This window comes from Arvicanthis niloticus, chromosome 15 (assembly GCF_011762505.2).
Source record: "Arvicanthis niloticus isolate mArvNil1 chromosome 15, mArvNil1.pat.X, whole genome shotgun sequence".
NCBI classification, from domain to species: Eukaryota; Metazoa; Chordata; class Mammalia; order Rodentia; family Muridae; genus Arvicanthis; species Arvicanthis niloticus.
Window position 1 is genome coordinate 16,092,903 of NC_047672.1, and position 9,007 is coordinate 16,101,909.

The window sequence follows — 9,007 nt, forward strand, 5'->3', positions numbered from 1 at the left end:
TTTGTTTTGTTTTTGTTTTTTTTTCGAGACAGGTTTTCTCTGTGTAGCCCTGGCTGTCCTGGAACTCACTCTGTAGACCAGACTGGCCTCGAACTCAGAAATCCACCTGCCTCTGCCTCCCAAGCGCTGGGATTAAAGGCGTGCGCCACCACCGCCCGGCAACAGCTTTATTCTTAATAGCCAGAAACTGGAAACAACTGTCCCTCAAATGAAGAATGAAGAAAATGTAGTTCGTTTACATAATGGAATACTACTCAGCTATTTAAACAATGACATCATGAAATCTGCAAGCAAATGGAACTAGAAAAGATCATCCTGAGTGAGGAACCCAGACCCAGAAAGACAAACACGGCATGGACTCACTTGTAAGTGGGTATGAGACAGAAAGAAAAGTAGTGTAACAATCCACCAACCCAAAGAAGCTAAATAATAGGGAGGGTCTGGGGGTAAAACTGAATCTCACTGAGAAGGGAAAATAGATATCGTGGGTGAACGAGTGGGTGGGAAGGGGACAGGAACCGGAGGGACCAGGTGGAGGGAGGATGGAGGGAAAAAATATAGGGAGATAACTGGAGTTGGGGTATCTCTGGAACAAGCTAAAAACCTAAGGCAATGGAAAAATCCCAGGAATCTGTGAGGGTGACTCTAGCTAAAACTCCTACCAATGGGAGATACAGAGCCTGAACTGGCATCTCCTGTAACCAGGAAAGACTTTCAATGGAGGGACTGGGACACCAACCCAGCCACAAAACCTTGAACCTACAGTTTGTCCTGCCTACAAAATGTGCAGGGGTAAAGGTGGTGCAGAAATTGAGGGAATGACCAAGCAATGACTGGCACAGCTTGAGAGCCATGCCACGAGAGGGAGCCCACCATGACCCTGTTGATGATAGTCTGCTGTACTTGCAGACAGGACCCTAGCATAACAATCAGCAGAGATGCTTCACCCTGCAACTGATGGAAACAAATGCAGAGACCCACGGCCAAACATTATTAGGCAGAGCTTGGGAAATCCTGTGGAAGATGGGAAGGAAGGATTGTAGGAGCCAGGGGGTCAAGGACAACACAAGAAAACCTAAAATCTACTAACCTGGCCTCACTGGGGCTCACAGAGACTGAACCACCTACTAGAGAGAATGCATGGGCCTGACCTCGGCCCACTGCACATATGTAACAGCTGTGTAGCTGGGTCTTCATGTGGGACTCCCAACATCAGGAGCAGGGGCTGGCAGCTGATTCTGTTGCCTGCCTCTGGGACCCTTCCCCTAACTGGGCTGCCTTGTGAAAAGATGCAACCAGTCTTAACAAACCTTCATATGCCAAAGTTAGTTGATATCCGTGGGAGGCCTCCCCTCTTCTGCAGGAAAAGGAAGAGGAAGGGATGGAGGGAGGAAGTGGAGAGGACTAGAAGGAGAGGAGGGACTTCCTGGAAACTGAGGTTGGGATGTAAAGTTAACTAATTATAAACAACCACTACACACACACACACACACACACACACACACACACACACATCCTGACACCATAGCCCCATGTGAAGGTGGGTCCTCTGAGAAACAAATGTTGAGACAGTTTGAAACAAAAGAAGTTTCAAAGGAAGAGAGGCAGAGTTTTGCAGGCTGTATCTCTCAGGCCACATGACAGGGGGAACACCTGTGAAAGGAAGGGGAGAAGAACAGGAACACAACAGGAACAAAACAGGAACAAACAGGCAGTTTGAGCCAGCCCACCAAGAGGACAAATGCTGCCCACTGAAGGAGTCCTATGCTGGACAGAAATGACCAGCCTGGATCCCCAGCTACTCAGTCCCTGTCAAGAAGAACATGAAAACCAAGGCATTTCCCAAATGTGAATTCCCAAATTCACAGGCAGAGTAGTAGTCATCTCTACTGCAGCTGAACAGGAAACTTACAGAGATCCAAGCAGAAGAGCAATATGGCTGCCGCAGACAACACAGCTTGTCCATGTCAAGCTGGGCTGGCCACAGCAAGAGCAGTATCCTCCTTGAGCTTAAAACCAAAGCTGGTACCTGCTAGTAACATACCTAGTAGGTTAAGAATGATAAACAGACATAAAAACTGGACATAGAGGATTCCAGGTGAAGCAAGCTCAATAACAGGAAGAACAACCCCAAACTACAGACCTCAAACGCTGCTCAATATAAACACACAATCACAGAAATAAACAATCTACCATTAATGAGGAACAGTAACAGCATGACTAAGTGTCTAAGAACTCGAATTCGTATAAATATACTCCTAAAGATAGTATGTCATATTTGGAGTATGTAAAAATTACCAGAGGCAGAAAGTAGAAAAATCAACAAACCTTAATCGTAAATCTTATGCAATTTGAACCCTACAAGCGACAATAAAAATCAGTCTGGTAAGATATGCCCCCTGGCGCAACAGTGGCATGGATGTCATGAGGATAACCAACCTGCTGGATGCAAGGCCCACTCCACGGGATGAGACATACTCGGGGCACTGTTATCAAGACCAAGCATCAGTGGCTAAGCCAGGCAGTGGTGGTGAACACCCTTAATCTCAGCACTCCGGAGGCAGAGGCAGAAGGATCTCCAAGTTCGAGGCCAACCTGCATGAAAAGAGTTCCAGGATGGCCAGGGTTACACACACACACACACACACACACACACACACACACACACCCTATCTTTAAAAAACAGAAAGGGGAGAGGAAGGGAGGAAGGGAAGAAGGGAGGGAGGGAAGAAGGGAGGGAGGGAAGGAGAGAGAGAGAACAAGAGAGAGAGAGAGAGAACAAGAGAGAGAGAGAGCCTGTGGCCAGACAGATAATAGGCTCTGGGGAGGGGGGGAACCTAATATTACTCTGCTTAAGGGATATAGTGTTAAACTGACTTCTAGTGACTTATATTGTCATGCTCAACAGATCAGTGTGTCTCTCAAGCCTCATCAGAAAATTCTTTTTCAAGTGTATTGCAATTAATAAGGAGACCCACATTTGGTCAAAATGTAGAGAATAAAGAACTACAAAGTGTTCAGCCCTAAATGGGACATCTTTATCACACTCTCCTCTTACCGAGGCTCAGGAATCATGATGGGGGTGTGTGGGGTGTGGAAAGACTGTAAGAGCCAAAGGCGGTAGGTGACTACACGAGAACACAGCAAGGCAGCTGCACATATGAGCGGACTCAGCAGTTATGACAGCATGCACAAGGCCTGTGCTAGATCAAGCCACACAAAATCCCAACACAGTTGGGAAGAAGTGGGTACAACGCGACCCCGTGCTGACTTGCTATTGGCAGTAGATAGTTGCCAAGAGATAGTTTTCTTTAAGGGTATGGTCTCTGGTAAGTTAGGCACACTACAGTAGATAGCCACACACCCAGAAGGATATAGCCAGTGTTAAATGGGCTGGATTTTTTTCTAAATTGAAGCTACAATATTGGGGGAGCTTGGAATTAGGGATGGATTTGAAATGAATTGGGGGTAAATATGATCAAAATACAATATAAAATTCTCAATTGCATATATATAGGTACGTATGAATGTATGTATGTATGTATGTATGTATGTATGTATGTATGTATATGTGTGTGTATTCACAAAACCTTAAGAAAACTGACATACCATGAAAAACAATGTACCATTCAAAACAAAACAAAAAAAAAAAACAGTATTTCTAGCCAGGCATAAGCCTACAACTTTAATGGTAGCAACTGAGAGGCAGAGGAGGTAAAGCTCTTTGAATTTGAGGCCAGCCTGGTCTACATACAGAGCTACAGGCCAGCCAGGACTAAATAGTGAAAACCTGTTGCATAAATTAAGTAATAAGGCATTTCTAGAAGTAAAAGTATAGTGTCTTAGTTAGGGTTTCTATTGCTACAATGAAGCTGTCAGGTAGTGACCGCACATGCCTTTAATCCCAGCACTCGGGAGGCACATCTCTATGAGGCCAGCCTAGTCTACAGAGCTAGTTCTAAGACAGCTAGAGCTACACATAGAAAAAAACCCTATCTCAAAAAACAAAAACAAGGAGGTGGGGAGTGGGTGGGGAGAAAGTAGGGAAAAAAATGTTCTCTGCTCCTCCAGAGACAGCCACATCTTGTGTAGTACCAGCCTCATCCCTGAGACCATGATGTTAAAGGTTGAAGTGAATAGATTTGGTTATATTGGGTACCTGGTTGCCAGGGCTGCCTTCAACTCTGGTAAAGTGGGTATTATTGCTATCAATGACCCCTTTGTTGACCTCGACTATGTGGTCTACATGTACCAGTATGGCTCTACCCAAAGTAAGTTCAGTGGTACAGTCAAGGCTAAGAACAGAAAACTTGTCATCAACTGGAAGGCCATCTCTATCTTCCCTAGTGAGACTATGCCAACATCATGGAATGATGCTGGTGCAGAGTGGGTTGAGGAGTTGTCTGAGTTAGGGTTTACTGCTGTGAACAGATACCATGACCAAGGCAAGTCTTATAAAAGACAAGATATATTGAGGCTGGCTTACAGGTTCAGAAGTTCAGTCCATTATCATCAAGGTGGGAGCATGACAGCATCCAGGCAGGCATGGTGTTGGAAGACATGAGAGTTCTATATCTTCATCTGAAGGCTGCTAACAGACTACTACTTCCAGGCAACTAGGATGAGGGTTCTATAGCCCACACTCACAATGACACACCCAGTCCAACAAGGCCACACCTCCAAATAGCCACTCCCTAGGCTGTGCATATCTAAACCATGACAGGAATCTACTGGTATCTTCACTACCATGAAGGTCAGGGCCCAAAGGGTCATTTGCCCCTTCTGCTGATGGGTGTGAACCACAAGAAGTGTGACAACTCATTCAAGGCTGTCAGCAATGCTTCTTACACCACCAACTGCTTAGGCCACTGGCCAAAGTCATCCACATCAACTCTGCAATTGTCAAGAGATTCATGGCCAGTCCATGCCATCACTGCCACCCAAAAGACTGTAGATGGCTCCTCTGGAAAGCTATGGCATGATGTCTGTGGGGCTGCCCAGAACAACATCCCTGCATCCACTGGCGCTGCCAAGACCATGGGCAAGGTCATCCCAGAGCAGAATGGGAAGCTCACTGGCATGGCCATCCATGTTCCTAACCACAAAGTGTCCACTGTAGCTCTGACATGCCACACAGAGAAAGCTGCCAAGTACAATGATTTCAAGACAGTAGCGAGGCAGGCAGGGGAGGACACACTAGAGGGAATCCTGGGCTACACCGAGGACCAGGTTGTCTCTTGCACCTTTAACAGTGACTCCCACTCTTCCAGGTTTGATGATAAGGCTGACATTGCTATCAATGCCAACTCTCTTTAGAGTTTGTCTCCTGGTATGACGATGAATACGGCTATAGCAACCAGGTTGTGGACCTCATGGCCTTCAAAGGCCTCCAAGAAGTAAGAAGCCCCCCTGGACTACTCACCCAAGCAAGGTCAAGAGAGAGGAGGGTAAGCCGGGCAGTGGTGGTGCAAACCTTTAATCCCAGCACTTGGGAGGCAGAGGCAGGCGAATTTCTGAGTTCGAGGCCAGCCTGGTCTACAGAGTGAGTTCCAGGACAGCCAGGGCTACACAGAGAAACCCTGTCTCGAAAAACCAAAGAGAGAGAGAGAGAGAGAGAGAGAGAGAGAGAGAGAGAGAGAGAGAGAGAGAGAGAAGGGTGGACCCTTGGCTGCTGAATAGCCCCTGTCCCAACTGAGGATATCCCCCTCGGGTCCATCCCAGACCCCAAGAAGGAAAGGGGTTAGAGAGCCCTACTCTTCTGAATACCATCAATAAAGTTCACTACACACATATACCACACACATACACACACACACACACACACACACACACACACACACACACAAAGGGAAGGAAGGAAACCTAAGTAATCTAAAGAAAAGGAGAAAGTAACCCAAAAAGTGAGATAACAGGGAACGGTCAGCAAGATGGCGGCAGGTTAAGCCGATTGCCTCTTATCTAGTTAGTGGACTAGCAGGGTCAAGAGGAGCTGAGAAGGGCTAGAAGCCACCCCTCCTTTAAAATCTCTGCACTAAAGCCTGCTTTTGTGTCTTAAGTGTGCCCATTTCCTAAAAGACTAAAACAGAGCACATGATACATGCGAGGCCTCCACATCTGCTCTGTATGTGTGATGAGGTCAGGTCAGCGACTGGCCAGTCCTGCAGTCTCACGGGACCACGCGCCTTAAATCCTAGACAAAGGCAAAAGGATGCTTGACTCTGTGCCACGAAACTGTCTGTAACACAGATGACGTACAGACTGAGGATGGAGAACAGTTCAACGTTAACCTGTGGATGAGGAGACATCAGCAAACATGTGCTAACACTACCAGACAAAGCGGGTTTTCGACACCTGAGGCTCCAACTTTACCATATAAAAGGTGACAATCTCAAAGGAAAAATAATGTTTCCAACATGGCCTCAAAAATATATAAAGCAAAACAATTACAGAACTATAAGAAAAAAATAAAAATGAAATATTTTCACATACTTATCTCAGTAACTGATAAAGTAACAAGGCTTTAAGAAACTTGAAAGGTATGGTTAGTTTTTCATCAAGAGATTTTCTTGTGGTGTAATCATTCCAGGCCAACCTACATGAACCCACAGTCTAAAAAAAAAAAAAAAAAAAAAAACAACAAAAAAACAACAACAACAAAAAAAAAATAGCACAGCTACAAAGCAAAACACATTTCAAATACCCTATTTTGTTCAGACTACTTTTAAAAATCATAATGCACTAAAATAAAAAAGTAAATAACAAAACTATACATAATTGGGGGTGGTGGTACTGAGAATTTGACCTTGAGCCTTTTACATGCTAAGCAAACATTCTACCACCCAGCTATATCCTGACCCTATAGTTTTGTAACTAGGCATGTTGGCGAATGCCTTTAATCCTAGTAAAGGCAGGCAGCTCTCTGAGTTCAAGGCCAGCATGGTCTACATATTAAGTTCCAGGGTAGACAGAGATACATAGTGGGACCTGTCTCAAAAACAAACAAACAAACAAATAAACAATTTTGTAAAGAGAATAGCCATTTATTGACAAAAAATGTAAAATATTAAATATTGTTTGGGGGAAGCAATCCTTCCATACAAGTATCAATCAGGCCTGACCCAGCTCAGCTTCTGAGATCAGACCAGTTCAGGGCAGATTGGACACCGACTAGAGCAATCTTTTCTATGGAAAGTTCATAACAAAATGATATCAGATTACAGAATATATAATGTTCATGTCGGTAATCTTGAGGGGGGAAATACTAAAAATGCATACAATTACAGAAACAAACACACCGTTTTAAGACACAAAAAAAATACAGCGAAAAGTACACTCCTGCAAGGTGTAAAATGGAATACAGCCCAAGGCCCTAGTGGGTCCCCAAGGCTGCAGACAGCAGAGCAGTACATGACACCTAGGATGAGTGACTTCAGGACCCCCGTGCATACCAAAAACCCATTGATGCTCAGACTCTTATCTAATACATGCAAATACTTGTTTTACGGTATTGTTTGGGAATAATGGCAAAAATATTTTGTAGACTTTTTTTCACATTTATTTATTTTTTTTTGGGGGGGGGTGCGGGGTAGAGCCATGAGGCACGTGTGGAGGTCAGAGGATAATCTGGTTCTGTCCTTCCACCATATGGGTCCCAGGGATCAAACTATCGTCATCAGACTTGGGAGCAAACGTCTTTACTCACTAAGCCATCTCCCTTCCTAGCCCCAGGATTTAAAAAAAAAAAAAAAAAAAATCCTCTGCCAGAGCAGCAAGTACTCTTAACTGCTGAACATCTCTCCAGCCTGTGAGGCAGAAAAACCAATGCAAAGCAGGCTGTTAAAATGAAAGGCACACTGCTGAGTGCTGGTGCAGTCCCTTAGTCCCAGCACTTGGGAGGCAGAGGCAGGCAGATTTCTGAGTTTCAGTCCAGCCTGATCTACAGAGTTTCAGGACAGACAGGACTACACAAAGAAACCCTGTCTCAAAAAAACCAGAGGTGGGGGTGAGGAGGAAAGGTAGTGGATGGTTGTGTGATCTGCTGTGATGGTGGCGGGGGCAGAACGGTGTTGGGTTTGATCCCAGGGAGTGGGCTGCATAACAAGGCGGTCCTAGTTTGCTTTTTACTACTGTGATAAACACCATGGCCAAAAGAAACTTGAGAATGAAACAGTTTATTTGGCTTATACCAGGTAACAGAGCCCCATGAAAGGAAGTCAGGGCAGAACTCACGGTGAGAGCCTGGAGGTGAGACCTGAACAGAGCACTTCTGCTTACTGGCTTACCCCCATGGCTTGCTCAATGTTTTCTTATACAACCCAGAAATGGCACCACCCATGGTGGGCTGGGCTTTTCCACACCAGTCATCAATCAAGAAGCCATTCCACAGCACTGCTGCACTGCTAACAGCGGTTCTCAACCTGTGGGTCCTGACCCCTCTGGAGGTTAAATAACCTTTCACAGGGGTCACCTAAGTTTCACAGAAAAGAGGTACAATACATTGTGATTCATAATAGTAGCACAATTACAGTCATGACTTAACTTATGGTTGGTGGTCACCATAACATATGGAACTCTATTAAATAGTCAGACCATGAGAGAGAGAGAGAGAGAGAGAGAGAGAGAGAGAGAGAGAGAGAGAGAGAGAGAGGATATCTTTGAACATCCATAAGAGGTAGAAAATGGCTCATAAGATGATAGACTCAAGTAAAATCCTCTTAGAATTCTTACAGCAAAAGAGAGTAAACTGTGGCTATGGTTTATTGGATGAGGGCTGGGGTGCTCGGTAGTGAAGCGCTTGCCTAGCGTGCCTGACGCCTCGGCCAAGAGGATTTTGGGTAATCCAAACACTAAGACACGGTAATGAATAAGCCAGTTGTCCTGACCTATGTTGTATAGACACCCTGAAATGCTGAAATGACATTCTGTATTCCACCAAGAGCTCAATCCCAGGAATCCACATGTTGAAAGGGGAGAACCTTAAAGTTGTCCTCTGATCTCTACAGGTGCT